Genomic DNA, 18,339 nt, shown 5'->3' with positions numbered 1-18,339 from the left:
AATCAAATCAGGACTGTATTGAGAAATAAGTGCTGTAAATGTATATGTGTGTATGTAGTATCCATCCATCCATCAATCAATTTCCTGATCTGCTAATCCTCATGAGGGTCGTGAGCGTGCTGGAGTCTATCTCAGCTGTATTCGGGCAGTAGACGGGAGACACCCTGAACTGATTGGCAGCCAATCACAGGGCACACATTGACAACCACAGTTTATGCAGTATGTGAAGGATTTTACACTACCAAAAAAATTTAATAGTTTATTATATACTTATTTTAAAAAAAAAAACATCATCACGATGGTACAGTGGTTAATAGGGGCAATTCTGGGATCAGAGGTTTTAGGGTGCTGAGATCCCAGCTAGGCAAGATACATGTTATTGTTTTGTACATTTCATAATCACATTACTACAGTCACACAAGGGAAGCAAAACTCTTTTTGCAAAATACTGTTACTAATTAAATCTGATAAACATTACTTAATGTTGAGCCCTGCTATTGGCTGGAAACCATTTCAGGGTGTATACGCCTACTGCCTGAAGACTGCTGGGAGAGGCTCCAGCACGCCCACGATCCTCGTGAAGATAAGCCGCTCAGATTATGAATGGATGGATAATGTTGAGCCACATTAAAATTGGAATAGAAAACATATTGTAACCTTACTAATTTCTGGGGCAAGACAACTCATGGCAGAGTGAACGCTCCACCACAGTATTGTATTTATTGGCATTGTCTCACCAGCTAGAAGAATGAAACAAAAGGTCGAGTGTATGAATCAGGGAGAATTAGACTCACAGGCAGAGAGCAGTTGATGTCATCCAATATCAGAAATTGTACCAAATGCAAAATCAAACTGCATTTTTAATCAACTTGTTGAAGGAATCCTACACTTGCAAATCATCTAAAACATTGGGAATGTACTTCTTGGGAAGATGTAACACTCCAATTCTACCTAAACCATAAAGGTACTTTTTCTTCCTCCAAAAATATTCGGACCCAGTGCCCTATTTTAATCATAATTTTTAATTGGTAAGTATTGTCATGTGATTGACAGCAAAATATAACTGCATACGTCTGTATCTTGCTCTCAAGTATTTCTGTAATGATGCCACACCAATGGCGATTCTTGGAGCAGAGATTTAAAGGAAGGCTTCGATTCATTTTACGTGTGGTTTGATTGGTAGTGATTAATTCAGTGGTTCTTAACCTGGGTTCGATTGAACCCAAGGTGTTCAGTGAATCAGTCTCAGGGGTTCGACAGAGCCTCTGCCATGGACGTTAAGACACACCCAACTCAACCTGTCAATTAGTTATGACACACCCGCTTGGCCATCACTGGCTGGTTCATTTTATGCACAATTAAAAAACGTGTACTTTCTACTTATACTAATTGTGTTGACTTTTTTCTGTTTTTAATAAATGTGTTTGTAAAAAAAGCATATTTTTATTTTTCAATGAAGGGTTCGGTGAATGTGCATATGAACTGGTTGGGTTCTGTACCTCGAACAAGGTTAAGAACCACTTGATTCATTAGTTTAGTTTGTAAAAATACAACTCGATGATGATATTTGTCACTTTTATGGCATTTCCTTTTTTGGCGTTGGGCCCAACAAAAGTAATGTCTGTATATTCATTGCTGGACGACAGACAGACATTTGACAAACGAGTAAGACACAAAGAAAAACAATGGCATTATGCATTGCATAAATGTTCAAGGACTCGACCAGAAACAAAAACAAGATGCACACTGGTAGATAATTCCACAAAAGTGTACTTGCGCAAATTTAGTCGGGTCACCGGTGTGCACAAGAACAAGCAGACAAGGGAAGTGAACATTCGATGAACGAGGAGTAGTTTACAGTTTGAGATAAGACACGGCACGCAGGTGACATTAAAAACCAACGCTGTGCCGAGTATTTTGAACGACCAAGAGGTTGGAGCTGAGCTGAACTGCACGAGGGAGGATCTGTGCTTCCTCCTCATCCATCAAATCTGACAATTGTTATTTAAAAATTGAGCTATAGCAAAAGTGGAATGGCTAGGATTTATAAAACAAACATTTTGTAACATTATTAATTTCTCGGGTCAGAAAACTCATCAAGTCATGAACATAAAAACAACATCAACTGGTTTATGCCAGGTACTCACACCACAATCGTACAGGATATTAAAGGATTGTAGCGTATTGCTCTGTGCAGATAACACACTCGGAGCACAGAAATGTGTCAATCTTTATCAAAACTTTTGAATTTTAAATTTGTTGTGAAGTAACTGTAATGTTATTTAGCATTAAAAATCACGTACCATGTCGAAGTGCTCAAAATAGTGAAATGAGTATTGCACCATTAACAACATAGCAAGCTTTGGAAAAATTTGATCAGACAAAACAATGCAGTTATCAATTAAAGGGCCTTTTACTCAGCAGGTTGGCATGGTGATAATTAGACACACATAGTTTCCCTGAGGACAAGACAGCAGCGCCTCCCCCATCTTTACTCCGCCATATTGAGTGCCAAGTTGATATTTCAGTTTCAGCTATGTGGCATTTGGCTGAGTGAACAGCAGTGTTGGGGACAGCCATTAGCGAGAGAGCAGACAGTGAGGAATAGAGCACAAGTAACAGACAACGAACGAGGGGAAAAGAAGGTGAGGGTTAAAAAAAATTGTCATATCCGTCATTATCATAGCTCCCTGTGGTTTTTCAAATGCCTCTTTTCATATATGAGAAGGGGTGTATTAAATTTGATAGCGGGCCTTTGTGCACACTCCCACTGGGTTCACTAAACTCCTAAATGGCCAAAAAAAACGACCAGACGAGAAGACCTCAACAGCTTTAAAACAACAGACACTTGGAATTGAGAGAATGCATTAAAACGGATTAGGTTACATAGAAGCAGAGTTGTTTATACTGGAAATAAAAACAAATAGTGTGGCATCAACTATTCACACCCTTTCTCCATTCTACCAGTATTATCTCAGCTTCACACAGCCCTACCACTACTAATAATAATAGGTCAGAAGACGTTGCAAGCGAGTCTGCAGCTATCGAACTTTTCAGGACTGTATTTGGGTATTCTATTTGAAATTCCATTGGCTAATCAGAAAAAAATAAATGTCATGAAAGTGTGTGTGAGTGTGTGTGTGTGGGTGTGTGTGTGTGTGTGTGTGTGTGTGTGTGTGTGTGCGTGCGTGCGTGCGTGGGTGTGTGTGTGTGGAACACTCCTCCTCCCACATTCCAAAAACATGCATGGAAAGTGAATGGAAGTCTCAAAATTGTCCCTAGGTGTAAGTGTTAGCGCGGATGGTTGTTCGTCTCTGTCGGAATCGAACCCTGGACCTCTGCACTGTGAGGCCGGCGTGCCAACCACTCCACTGGGCCACCTGATTGATGATATTCCAACTTAAAATTATAGCCAACTCCTGGATATTCAACCGCAAATTTGCATTATTTGCAGATTGGTTATCCTTTTTTTCCCCCTAGTTTTTTCCGGGATTTCTCACTCCAACCAACTCCACCCACTGTGAAGGGCATAATATTGAATGCTTATGATCTTTTTTTTTCTTTGAACTTAAATTATTGAATTGATTTTTTACATTTCATGAAGATTATGATTTATTGGATTTCATTACGTTAAATATTTCATCGTTCATCCATCTAGGCCAGTTATGTTTATCTGAAGGCAGCAAAATCAAATGTTCACCCCAAATTCATGGTTGCGTCCAGGTACTACAGTTTCAAGGAAAAAAATGGGAACAGTAAATGATGAATATTTGGTCTTCAAACCGACATCAGAGAGATGTTCATGTGTTCATCTATTAATGTGTCTCGTAAATACATTAAATAGTAACTTCCCCATTATTATTTATGTACTTAGTTACATAAACATGATATTAAAATGAAAAAAAGCAGGTGTGGGACTCCCTTTACTGTGTCATGTGTGATCTCTGGAGGTAGCTGAACTGTATACATGCAAGCTAATCTTAAAATTGGCTCAAGTGGGAATGGATAAGCTTGCTCTACAGCTTGTTAGGTGCTCAGTTTGTGGATGTCAAATCACAAGGCGCCTGTACGTAGCATGAGATAAACAACTTTGATGAAATGCCTGCTTAAGGTAATAACTGACTCATGGGCATGTTTGTGTCATGTACGCTCATGTACGGGGTTATGTGAGCGCACTACATATGACTATTCGAGGACTTACATGATTAGTAAGAGTAGGAAGACAGAGGCACTACCGCACTACTTTTGGGTACCAGCTGCAGTGAAAAGTTACATGTGTATAGGGTAGAGCTTGACGCCTTCCTGTGATTACTCACAAAGTAGTCAAGAACTGCAAAGGACGGTCGACCCAAATGTAGGAAAACAGCAACAGACCATCTCAGAATATAGGAGCAGGATACAAGGGTCGGCATTATCTACTGTAAATTGGCAATATCTCATCAAAATAACCTTTCAAAAAAAAGCCTATCATTGAAGGAAATTGGCTCTCTTGTGCCATACCTAATTTGATACCTCGACTTAGTTTGTCAGTGAAAAAAAATGTGTGAAGGTTTCCGGGGTGCTGTAATCTAATGGACTAATGGAGGAGTATTTCAATTCATTTTAATAGAAAATAAAATGACATGAACAAGGTTGGTTATGGAAAAAAATAATAATTTGGAAGTCAAAGTACCATTGTATTTGAATTAAAATTCAACATTTGAATACACAGGGCGTCCTTGGGTCTGAACAGACGTAACCCGATTTTGAATGTAAATTCAATCCTCCTCTCAAACCAATGCTAATGCAGAAGGGGAGTCCTAATGACATCCATATTTGGATGAAAATGGCTTCTAAATGTAAAATAAAGACAGAAATTCCTGACTTTTCCTTCATATGCTGGCCTGTACACTGGAAGAGGCTTAACCAAGAAGCGTTGTTGAGACCATCGTTAAACAAGGAGACCCTCTCGTAAAAGGAGTCGAATTATGAAACTGTCAAACTGGCCATACATCACTTCTTTAAGATGTTGTCTGTGTTTTTCATTAAATAGTGTACAAAAAAAAAATCAACATCAATATGCAAATATATATGAGTTTGATCTATACATTTTATGAAGCAGATATTTACTTAAGTTATCTCAAGAAGCAAATGGGATTTGGCAATCAAATCAAGTGAAAACTTAATTAAAACTTGTCAGCGTAAGCTCAATACACACGATGGGCTTTCATACATTTTTTTTTAATTAGGGAGTGAACTTGTTCAGTCATAAGCAAAAAGTATTTAGATATATATTTTTTGTAGGTGTTGGTGCCACGTGTCAAGATCTCACAACGTCTGAGCTTGTTGTGCTCCATCCTGCGCTAACCCCCCTCTTGTCACTCAACCAAGTTAAAAGTAATTGCATTCAGATAAACTACTTCCACGGTGTTCCCACATGACGGGACTGAAATATATGAGCGTCTCTTGAATGGCTTGGGAAGTTGTGGTCTGAACTTTCCCAATAGATCTTCGCAGTTTATTAGCATGGGGTGTAACCTGTGGGCGCGTTGCCTTCACTAGGTCCACCACTTTAGTGTTAAATCTTGTTGACCCTTAAGGGCCACCGTAGTCCATCATTGCTCCTCCTGATTAGTTACAGAGAGCATCATTCATTCATTCATTTTCCGAACCGCTTTATCCTCACTAGGGTTGCGGGGGGTGCTGGAGCCTATCCTAGCTGTCTTCGGGCAGTAGACGGGGGACACCCTAAATCGGTTGCCAGCCAATCGCAGGGCAACAGAGAGCATCAATGACTTGCTAAAATAAATACTTTCCTCCAAATACATTAGATGCCCAATCGACAGCCAAGTAAGAGATGGTGCTTTGGTTCGATTCCATTAAGGGTGTGTCTCTCAAACAGACATTACCTTCAACGACATGCCTGGTACTGTCTTCAGTTCAGTATTCAAAAAAAAAAAAATTGGGTAAACATGGGGGCATCAGGGGTCCAACATACGACCCATGAAGGTTATGAACAACACACAATAAACTAATTTGTTCAGTGGCGTAAGAATGCGTTGTCACATGGCACAAGGAATATTCGGTTGCTCCCGCAATTGTTGTTTTTGCTTTGATTGCTTAATATTCAGGCTGTCAAGGTTTTCCCTTTCTTCTTCTTCATTGTATGCCGGCCTCCAGATCTCTTTTTCCTCTGCCGGTCTATCCTTTTATTTGTTGTTTCGGTGCTCAGGACAAAGCCATGTATTACAGAAAAAAAAAAAAGTGTTTTGCCGCCATTGCGTGGCAACGATAGGCAGTTACCTCTTGGGCTGTAATCATTTGCAGATTTTCACAATGTAGAGCAAAGCTCAGTCCTACGAGGGTGTTTACTGTAGTGCTGTATCGACGTCCACTGGGGGATGAGAGCCCTAAACTACGGCTTGCAAGAGGGGGCAAATGTGTGGCATAGAAAGGCAATACTCGGGAGTTACGTGTCTGCCATTTCTTTCTTAATGTTGATAATAGCACTCTTCAAACCGCTTACCCACTTTCTTCAGTCTGCTCTTCTTTCTCAACCTTGACCTATGTCTCACCCATCTCATCCATCTCTGCTCAACCCTCCCTTACAGCCAAGAGGCTCCCACACCACTACTTTACCTCCCACTTGCACTTTGCAAAACGAGGATCACACTGAAGGACAAGGTGCTAATGATTGTCAGACAGTTTTTAACCATGGGTTTGGGAATATATGTGCAGGATAAATCAACAAGTTAACCTCCACTTAAGTGTGGGATGACTAAGGTGAGGTCTGCTGGGGTGGACAGGAAGTGCGATCATGGCTGCCTTCATTCATCCTTTATTTATTCTTCTGGCTCACATGGATTACACATAAATCCAACACAATTTGGTTGACATCCAAGTAAAAATGAAATATGTATATATATATATTTTTTTTTTAAATCATTCTTTACAGGCATACGATTTTAATTACTCAGCAGGTGAATTCTTAAGTACATGACATGCCTTATCGCTATCTATGTATAAAACGTAAATCACTTCATAACATTAAAAAGCAACATTAATCCCATCTCTGACAGACATGTCAGCCATGTTTTTTTACTATGTTCTGTTTTAAATTTGATATCAACACGGTTGGTGGCTTTAGCTTCTCACTTTTCTGGTCATTTTCAATCTAGTTGTTACCCATTATATACTTTTAACTACACTTCACTGCTCCCTGAGCTAAAGTTGACATCCATGAGCTGAAGTCTCTCACAATCTTGCTGAAGTCTCTCACAATCTTTGCTAATGTCTTGCGTGACAGCGGTTTGAACTCTTGGTTTTGTTTGACTTGTGAGGCTAAATTTTGCCACTTTCCAAGTGCTTGGATTTGGAGGTTCCACTCTTAGAATTGGATTAGATGTGTTTCGTCTCGTTGATTCACAAGCAGAGGTCTCACCCCGAACCTCCACTCTCTGTCTCTCCCTCAGTCACACCTTCTTTTTCTCATCAGAGCTACTTTAAGAGGAGCGATCGCACCAAGGTGACGTGTTAGCATGGCAGTAGTTAGCAGTTGGGTGCTAAAAAAAAATCTCTTCATAATTCAGGTTATTTTTGTGTGCCGTCTGGTTTGTTTTCTCTCGGCTCTCTGAAAAACAAACATACAACTTGGACTTGAAGAGGCAAAAATAAAAATATCCAACCCGTGGATGCAACAGCTCAGACTGAGACATTGCTGATTTCCAATCCAATTATATTAATCAACCATAGAAAATCCATACGGAAACTTGATGAACAATCCTTCGCAGCAAATTTCAGGGATTGGGTGATTATAATTAAAGTTGGTTGTGGTTGTCGCAATGTGTCAAATGAAATAATCTTGTCGAAATAACCCCTCTGACCACCATTGTGACAGACCGAATTATCAGACGATTTGATTTCTTCCCTTTTGAATACGCTCAGTGTGGACTGTCAGTCAAAAGTGACAAAGACATCATGATAGACTACAAGGAAGAAAGTCACAGAAAAGCCTTTTTAAGGCATCTTACTGATTACGTGTGTATTCAAGACGTGAAGGTCATGCACTTTTTTTTTAAATGAAAAATTGCACATTGTTTGACATGACCCGTTAAGAGTCCTCATTTTGTATAGCCCCTTTAATCCACAAGGTCAAAGATGTCAATGGGCAAAAGTGTTGCTCATCACAGCAAAGAAGAAAGAGCAGAGTGCTGCTGCTCCCTACTGACCGCTGAATGTGTTGTGTTGGAAATGAGTGAGACGGTTGTAAGAAAACATTCCAGTGGGGATGAGCAGCCGGCTTAAATCGGGATATGATCATCACAGGTTGTCTTGGTTTGGATCTTGTGGGATGTAATCCCCTCGGGGTGTGAACGGAGCCGTGTTATGATAAGATCCTTAGCCTCAGTTAATAGGTGCCTGATTACTGACCATCGCTGAGCCCCCTGGAGGTGTCTGCCCTCAATAATGAATGTTGGAGTCATGTCTTGAACTGGAAGGTAAATAAACTTTCAGTATTTATATAATTTCACAGTATCTGTGCAGCTGTGTTTTTTTTAAGACATCAATATGTTCTATTGGAGTTTTTCCGGGGTTTTGTCTTTCTTTTCTTTTTTTTTTGTAAAATTGAAAGCAGCTCATCATGTTTGTTGCCAGAGAGACTGCAGGGAATTCTGGAACAAGGGTGTTGCGCTGTTGCCATCTAGTGGTAGCTGCAGTTGAAGCCAATAGTGGGAGAGATTTGATTGTGATTCAAATTTTGTTTCACTCACTTTGTTGCTTCAGTCTTTTACCACGTTACTATTGTGTACAGCAAAGCATTAAGACATCATTATAGTTTCAAAAAAATGAAGAAAACTTGATACACGGTGTATCATGATCCATGCCCCCCCCCCCAGGAAGGGCATGGATCGGTCACCACACTCACCACAGATAACCTACCGAGATTTTGCATACGCCACACAGGAGGGCCAGAGATGAGATTCGAACCTAGAACCAGTGGTGGACATGCTAACCTTGCTGCCTCAAAAGTAGACATGAAGATTTTCGTGAATTAGATTTAATGGCCAGCATTTTCAACCATGGTTTCATTGGACCAGAGCAAAATCTCCCAAAACGCAAGTGGGAAAATGTCTGATGGTCTGTTCGATCTAACTTTTGGCCAAATTCCAAAAAGTATTTTTTGCTGCAAACAACTCTGCTCATCACTAAAAGCACTCCATACCAATTGTGAAGCATGGTGGTGGAGGCAGCAGCATGCTTCGGGGCTGTTATTCTTCAGTGGGAACTGGGGTCTCAGAGAAGGTGGAAGAAACGATGAACAGTTTGAAATAACAGTCACTGTCAGCACATAACCTTCAGGCTTTGGCTGCAAAGTGGGGAAAAAATGTCAGGAAAAGCCTACTAGAACCACTAAAATGTATTTGTGTTTAATCAGAAGCACTTTAAATGGTGCCTAATGTGTGCTACTGCTAGCCCACATACATTTGTTTGAACGTGTTTGTTTATTTCTGAGCACAACCACATCCTTGTCACAAGAGGGTGTGCGTATTTATGCAACTACATAATTTCAGTTTTTCATTATTTTTATGTCCTGTTTGAAAATATTTTATAAAACTCAATTCAATAAGTTTGTAAAGATTTATCTTGATCTCCTTTTTGACAACCACAAAAACCTAGCATTTGAACAGCTGTGTGTAGACTTTTTATATCCACTTTACACTCTATAGATTTGGAAAAACACACACACACACACACACACACACACACACACACACACACACACACACACACACAAAGAATATAAAAGCCAAAGAAGCCATTCATTTTTCATGCAAGATATCAGAGATATAAAACTGCGCTGCATCACACTGAGAGCTGTGTCTACTATTTCCGTTACCTTATTTGACAAAAAAATAATGCATGACTATACTGTAGTAGTTAAATTAACACCAGCAAAAGTTTCCTTACAGCATGATTTTGCATACAGCACTTATATTGGGTTGTGCACAGTGTTGTGACGATATTATTCAAATTTGTATTGAATAGCACCTAAATGCATCTGCATATGCTCAGGATCCCTAAAGCCCCTCTTACCAGATTTCCTCTATTTCACATTAAACCTACTCACTGCTCATTAGTGGCATCATCATTCAAAATGCTTAATTAATGTCGCACATGACAGCCTCTCCGTGTTGGACTTAGCTCTTTTCTTGCGGTAGCGCACCATATGGCAGATAGGCGAGCGCCAAGTAGGCTCTAAGGACGCAGTCCATCAAAAGGAGAAGAAAGGCTCGAGAGACTTCAGCACCATGCAGCCCACAATGAGAACTGTCACTGGTAGATTAGTATTTAACAATGCGTAATGGATGCTCTGCCTATTGTTTGTCATGACATGTATATGTATTGTTTTGATGTGCATATGTGGGAACTAAAAATATTTACAACATGGGTCCAGTTTTATACACAAGAGTAGCGATAAGCCACAACAAAGGCACATGACTTTGGCTAGGACAGTCCAAAAATACATCTTCAATTCATAGAGTCTATTGGCATGCTCGCTTTAGAGTACCTTGTTGTTGACCATTAGTGCCTGCATGTCACACAGAGAAAGACAAAAGAGCAAGGAGGAGGGTTTCTTTTATTTTTGTTTTTAAGTCGGCGAGCGTGTGGACCGGGGTCTTGAGTTGGTACATCTGCTTTAGCGTGCCTTGTCTTCAGCCCTGAGTGTACGCACATCACAGACAGAAAACGGAAACAACGGCTCAATTTTTCACAGGTCTGGGGCCCTATTTTATATTCTTCATGATTTTTTTAATCACTCAAATTTAGCAGGGTTGTTAACATTTATTTTCACTTTACCGGGACCTTTACTGATCCAAAAATGACCATGTATTTATTTGCTACGAGTAGGTGTCTTTATTCATCTATACCAGCGACATATAGTGACAGGCAGAACAATTAAACGAGCTTAAATCCTGACTCTGACAAAGACTTGTGCTCCAGGGCCACATTTGACTTTTAAACAGGCAATTTATAAATCAGGTTTAAAAAATAAAAAAAAAGATAAAAAAGTGTATCGAGGTGGACATCCCACCCTGCTGACTTGGTCCCCTGGCATCTGATCTAAAGCCATCATTCTTGGTTTTAAATTGATTGACAGTGATTTCAAATTGGTGCTGTTGATGAATCCAGTTGTTTTTTAATCTTAGGCAGCTGAGTCAAGTAAAAACTCATTTCATAGCAGCTCTTAGAAACAGTAATTCATGCCTTGTTTACATTTCGGCTGGATAACTGTCATGCAATTTATTTTGGAGTGGCACAGTGGTAACTGGTTGGCACGTCCACATCACAGTTATGTTAGATTCTGGCTGCGGCCTTCCTGTGTGGAGTTTGCATGTTCTCCTGGTGCCTGCGTGGGTTTGTGCCGGACACTCCTGTCTCCTCCGACATTCCAGAAACATTCATGGCAGATTAATGGAACACTCCCTAGGCCTGACTGTGCGCGCAAATGTTTGCTTGTCAATGAGTGCCCTGCAATTGGCTGGCAACCAGTTCAGACTATACCCTGCCTATGCCCAAAGACAGCTGGGAGAGGCTTCAGCACGCCCGCAACCCTTGTGAGGATAAGCGAATTAGAAAATGGATGGATGGATGGATGGATGGATGGATGGATGGATGGATGGATGGATGGATGGATGGGTAGGTGGATAAAATATTACTGCACTCTTGATAAGGTAAATGCTCTGTGGGCCAGATTAAAGAATCGAGCAGGCCAAAAGTGCAGACTGTTCTAATTATTAGATAAGACCTTTTCTCAGCAGATGCAAATACAGCTCTTTTGTTGTTACTGTCCCCCACGCCCCCAAAAAAGTTATATTTCCCAGAAAATGAATGAAACAAAACAACATTCCAGTGAGTACCAAATATTTTAGTATCAAAGGATAGGGGGTCCAATGTGTATACAGGACACAAGTCATGGTGGGGACACATGTGATCAGTGATGCAGGCAAGTCGGGGTTCAAACAACAGCTTTGTAATCCACCCATTTCTGGCTCTGTCTTCTTCCTGCATCAAGAGCCACATGCCAGTGCACACTTGCTAGCTGTGGCATAACAATATGTTCTGACGACAGAGAGACTACAAAAATGTTACTGACATTAAAAAGGGTTTGTGTTGACCATATACTGTACTGTAGTTCTTTTACACCATCCGTCAATTAGCTCAAATGGCTTAATGAGGCATTGATGTGTCTAAAATATGACTTCCCTTGAACCAAATTAATGAGATAGCTAATTGTGCTAATTTGCGTGTGGAATGAATCCCTTGCATTAAGATGTGTAATGTATGTGCCAGAGAAGAAAAAAAGAAGCACCTTCATAGCTTTGGGGAATGTGTGTGTGTGTGTGTGTGTGTGTGTGTGTGTGTGCGTGTGTGTGTGTGTGTGTGAGAGAGAGAGAGAGAGAGAGAGAATGCTTTTGGGTGTAAGGCTTATTACTGACTACATGGCTGACCTCACTGTTTTCCTCCATTATAGAAAAAAAAGAGCAAGTCTTTGACTGTAACTGATAAAGTCACGCCTGCTTAGCACTTCTTCTCTGTCAACATTTGCTTCTCTTGATGTAATAAAGTTTCATAGTTTGGAAGGTTGTAACAATTAGAAGTCCATTCATTTTCCGAACCGCTTTTTTGATATTAAATTATCTCTATCCATCCATCTATGTATCTATCACGTCCTCTATAATAATCGGCACGCCTGGTTACGTTTTATTTAGCCACAAATAAATGCAAAACAAAAGTGCATTTATTCCGTTTCCTATGTTCAGAAATAATTATTTTACACAAAAATCTATTTATGGTGACCATAAACATGTTGGATTGGTTTGGGTTGGCAATGCCCAGGGTGCCCTTTTTCAAATTGCTAAAATCACCAAGCATATGAGACGGCTGGATTTCTCATTAATATGTATTATGTAAATAAGCTTTGCTCTCCTTGTTTCAAAAGTGGAAAACAGTTTGGCTCTGATTGCTTTATGCTATATTGCGGCATCTGAATGGTGTGCACTGATGTACTACTTTATTTGAACCTGTCATCATGATGGCCAGAGAGCATACAATTGGAAAAGTACTGGCCTGTGGACAGCGATGGTGCGACACTGGTGATAGAGGGGGCTATAGCCCATCAGAAATCTGCTTCGCCCCAGCTAAGCCCCTCCATCATTTGATGTGGTATTCTAAAATATATTAATGAACTATTTTCTCAGACCTCCTTATGTATCGGTCGAACCCCGCTTGAGCCCCGTGAGAGAAAAAAATCCTGAAGCCGAACTTGCTTGTGGCTGCTAAGTATTCCTGCGACGCCACTTGCTGATCCTAGTCAGCTCACTCCCAATCACTTGAATGTACGCCGCGGTATGTGCATCACTCACACACATTTTAGCAAACAGAGACTGTGAGCTTTGCTTTTTCATTCACAAGTACAGTATGAGTTTATAAAGGTTTGTTGTAACACTTATATTTGTATGGCTCAGTGACTGAGCATCCCTCACTTAAATCCCCAAAATGTACTTGTGTGATTTTTACGAATTCATCTTATATAAAATGACCTATTTATGGGGGTGTCAATGACTCGCAGCAAATATCAACCAATAAACGTGCTGTTAAAGGAGACATCTGATGGAAATTTCCATTTTAATTTCTTGTAAACAAATTAGCCAGTGATGACATCATTAAATCAAAGCCAAAAGGTAAGCAGAATTGTTTTGTTCTGTTAGACAGACTGGTTAGCATTAGCTAAAAGTGTTAGCTTCTTTGGTACCACTTAATTGATTTCGCAGCTAAGTTAATTTGGCAGCTTGGTCTTGCTTCTATAAGGGAAAATACAATCCTTACCATCTTTGTGGGGGCTGACGTTTGATTCACAATTGCAATGTTGAGATTGAGTGGTGCTAGTGCAGCGACCAATCGCTCTTCCAATAGTAGCCTGTTGCTTAGAGTATGTAATACGATGAATTGAGGACTGGCTCACTTGCATAGGGCAGGGCCTCCTATCACCCATTATCCATTATTATTATCTCACCCATAATTGTGTGATCTCTCTTCATTAAACGCCCACAAGCAGCGAGAAGAGCTGTCACATGAAACACACAGTTGTAGCAACACAACAGCTCATCTGGCTGCGATCCATTTGCAAACGTGCATGAACTGCACACCCTGAATGCATGTTGGCATTTTGTAAATACACCAAAGTTGGAATAAATTGTCGGGGCAGTTGCCAGCACCATTTGTCTCCATTTGTCTCCCATGACTTTCTCTCCAACTTGATGATTTATCACAAAACCTTTAGCTTTAAACTCTTGTAAGGTGAAATGTTTTTGTGGCCATTTTCCAAAGTGTTTTGTATTTTGGCAACTACATCTTCTGAAATCACCTCTGGAGCCTCACAAGGATCCCCCAATGTTTTGTTAGTCTTCTGGTGCATGTACTGTAAATGTAAAAACTGTGGATCAAATCTGCCGGTTAATAGCGATAGCTTGAAGTCAAATTAAATATGGCAAGAACCGTGCTGATGCTGTGCTTCCACCCTGGGGTTCCTTGAGATTAAAAACTGTAACAGTGGTGTAAAATAATGATTCCATCTTCATATGGTTTGTTTGTTTGTTTCCGTGTGTGTGTGTGTGTGGTTTTATTCCCCCACAAAATAAGACAGGAATGTATGAATAATTCCACCATAAAAAAACACTTATTCAAAAGCCCAAAAATGAAATAAAACATTATTGTCATGGGGATAAAGGTCCTGCTGATATCATTTCCACTTACTTTCTAACAACACATTGAATTTATTTATTTTAGTATTTTTATAACAATTTGTTTCCATAATGACAACGATTCTAAATTTCTGAATTAGGATATAAATAATATTGGGCTTAACTGTTACGATTGGCAACCAGACAGACGCTTTCTTCCACAGGGAGGACGTGCAAAGTGCACGGAGGAAGGCCAGAGCACGGATTCAAACACACAACCTCCACACTGGGGCGGATGTCTTAACCAGTCGACCACTGTTCCACCTTTAACTATACTATCTATCCATTATTCGAGCTACTTATCGTCACAATGGTCACGAGGTGTGCTAGAGCCTATCCTAGCTTTCTTCTGGCAGTAGGCGGGGGACACCCTGAACCAGTTGCCAGCCAATCGCTGGGCACACATAGAAAAACATTCACGCTCACAATCATACCTAGGTACAATTTAAAGTGTTCCATAAACCTGCCATGCATGTTTTTGGAATGTAGGAGGAAACCGAAGTACCCGGAGAAAACCCACGCAAGCACAGTGAGAAAATGCAAACTCCACCCAGGAATGCCAGAGCCAGAATCGAACCCTGCAGCTCTGCACTGAGAGACGGCCATGCCTACCAGGCGACCACTGTGGCACCCTTTCAATATACAATGCGTGTAATTATTTTTAGTTGTGTGTTTAGTTTTACTCTTAAGTCCAACTCGGTTGTCCCTAAATGGCTTAAAGCACGGTCAGGGACGGCAGAATCACAGACACTACATGCTTGCTATGCAAGCACCATGATGGTGCATTCAGGTTACTTTTACAACATCACACCTTTTTACACATTATTCATTGTTCTTTTATTGTAACGTTTTAAAGATCGAGAGAAGTTAAAATTGAAATCACAATTAAATTTTGATTAATTGCCCTGCCCTAATTATTAGTATTTAATGTTAAAAAAAAAAAACTGCTATTGGCCTGCAACAATTTCAGCCAGCACACCCACGACCCTCCTCAGGATAAAGCGGTTCAGAAAATGGATGGATGTTTAAAAAAATCAAACAAACAACAAATCCATTCTGGATGGCTTAAACCCAACAAAATGTAAGTTGAGTGAGCGTGTAGTTGTTTCTCTGTAACAGACACAAACATCACACCAAATCACACTATGATGTTGGTGCTGATGTGACAAAACAAATTCACATTCAGCATTTCACGACAAGATCCTTGACAGGCCTCAATTTCCACAATCCAGTTCATCCTAAATGTTTTGTTGAGTCCTTTTCAGATTATTAAAGAAAACTCCTTAAATTGGGTATTAAAGTCAAGACAACAAGTGAACTCTTTTGAGGATCAACTTTTAATGGCAGCACGCAGTCTCGCCTCCATCCTGCTCCACTGAGAGTTGCAACCGTGGCAGCGTGTGTCCCCTCCTGGCTAGTGCCTGCTGGGAGGCATCAGTGTCTCCCCTGCAGGAGGTCACAAGGCGTTGACCTTCAAAATGTTCCTCACACCTACCTGGCCGGCCCAGCACCAGATGGGAAGTGTGGCTGCGTTTTTTAAAAGACAGTGCGCAGGGCTGCAGGCTGTTGCTTTGCCAGTGGGGCTGAAGGAATGAAATATTCATGCAGCCCCCAAATTGAATGGACACCCCGGGACGGAGTGTGCCAATTTATTCAAGTAAAAGCAGGCCTCATTTCACTGCTGGCAGCCAGGCAGGTCACGGAGATTTTCACTACTGGTGCTCAGTCATGCTTGTCACACAAACAGCAGACGAGAAAGAGAGATGCTTAATTTGTCCGAGTGTGCATGGTCGCAAACAGGTCTGATGTTGTGTGCCGGTGCTGAGGAGATTCCTCCCTCGTAATAGATGACCTAATGAGGCATTAGCTCTTGTGTCAGAGTACGGCATGTCAGCGTGAAAGCTGAGTTGCCGCGGAGAGCGACATATGGGAGACGTGGGCAACTCTGCTTGTGTTGAGGTGCCAGGGGACAGCAGATGATAGGCACGCTGCCCTCAGCATGGAATGTGACTTTTGGTGTTTATCTATGATTTGTATACAATCATAACTAAACCTAAGATGCTCAGTCGAGTGCAGAGCACAGACTTCCGACTCATCTGGGGTTAATGTATTTATTTGTCATTTCCCATTGGTATCTGTTTGCTAGAACTTCACTCCGTGGTCTGTAAAGGATGATATAAAACAGGGGTTTGCAGCAGTATGGACCAGCCCATTCTTTAATTGGGCCCACTAAGCATTTAATTATAAAAATATATTTACTGTAGGGATGAATGATATTGAAAAATATTTTAAGTGCTATTTGTTTTCTTCAATATTGTGATTGTGATTAAATATACAATAATTTTTTTCAAGGTCCTTTTCCCATCTATTCTTTTTTTAACAAACACAAGCAATAAATGAATCTGTATTACGATAAACAATATGAGCTCTATTATACAGTCGACCTCTGCTATTCGCAGAGGATAGGGACTTGGGCATTGGGCAAGCCAAGATGAGCATATAATTGATGCCCATTGAAATGCACTGGAAGAAAAAATATATATAAAATAAATAATCAAATAATTTACAACTCTTATTTTTAAACCGAAAATTTCTTTTAAAAAAACGCTGATAAACATTCAACATACCAGATGTCACCAACGTCGTGCTACTCAAGTGGTCCTTGGAGGCAACCTGAAAAAAAAAGCTTCACATACCATTAAGCTACAGTAATCCCTCGTTTATCGCGGTTCATGGGGACCAAAACCACCGGCGATAAACGAAAATCCGCGAAGTAGCGTCCAATTAACATAAACAGGTTAAATTTTTTTTTTTTTAAGTCTGCAAACGGCCCACGAGAAGCTGCAAAACAACAGCGAGTCACATAGAGCAACATATACAGTACTGTACTCCATGTATATGTAAAAAAAAAGTTGGGTTTTTTTTTTATGTTTGAAAAAAATCCACGATGCACTGAACCCGCAATAAACGAACCGCAAAGTCACGAGGGATCACTGTATATCAAATATTTTTTATGCTATTCTTTTAAAATGACACTCGCTATGATGTAAATGACATACATGTTACAAAGCAGTTCTTATGACTATGACTAAGTTGTTGTGCATTAATTTCTTTTTTAAAAAATGAGAACAAAATCTTGAAAAACTTTTTTCATGGTAAAATGGTTGGTTACCTTTCTTGACCCAACAGCAAGCTTTTAGAAAGTAACAGCTTCCTTCATATGCACCTCCTAAAATGGGCACCATGTTCGTAATGACATCACGGGCTCACACAAAGTCACATGACTGCACCAGGACCTTGTGCAGATTTCCCTGAAGGATTTGAGTTAGAATGTCAGAAATAAGCATATTTACGGAGATTTCCAGGATATTTGAAACCTGTGCGACAACTGTGTCACTGTGGGTGCTGACTGGCTTTTTCTTCTTGATCATTTCCAACAGTTTCGATGCCCTGTGGCTCTCTTCTTCCACCCGGAGGTCAGTTTTGGTACTGCATTCATCGCTAGAAACGTGTGTGTGTGTGTGTGTGTGTGTGTGTGTGTGTGCGTGTGGGTGTG

The 18,339-nt window shown here is 40.4% G+C and overlaps 1 long non-coding RNA gene across 1 annotated transcript; it reads right to left on the bottom strand.

Annotated features, from left to right (window-relative positions):
• Positions 1-9,003: 9,003 nt before the first annotated feature.
• LOC109515808 (uncharacterized) lies at positions 9,004-18,192 on the bottom strand. The gene is made up of 3 exons (XR_002168258.1): positions 17,956-18,192; positions 17,411-17,456; positions 9,004-9,272 (listed from the first exon to the last, which is right to left on the bottom strand). It is a non-coding gene; the product is annotated as an uncharacterized LOC109515808 (long non-coding RNA).
• Positions 18,193-18,339: the final 147 nt, after the last annotated feature.

This window comes from Hippocampus comes, unplaced genomic scaffold, assembly GCF_001891065.2.
Source record: "Hippocampus comes isolate QL1 unplaced genomic scaffold, H_comes_QL1_v1.1 scaffold9, whole genome shotgun sequence".
NCBI classification, from domain to species: Eukaryota; Metazoa; Chordata; class Actinopteri; order Syngnathiformes; family Syngnathidae; genus Hippocampus; species Hippocampus comes.
Note: the sequence above shows the minus strand (reverse complement) of the source record. Positions and strands in the feature narration are given on the sequence as shown.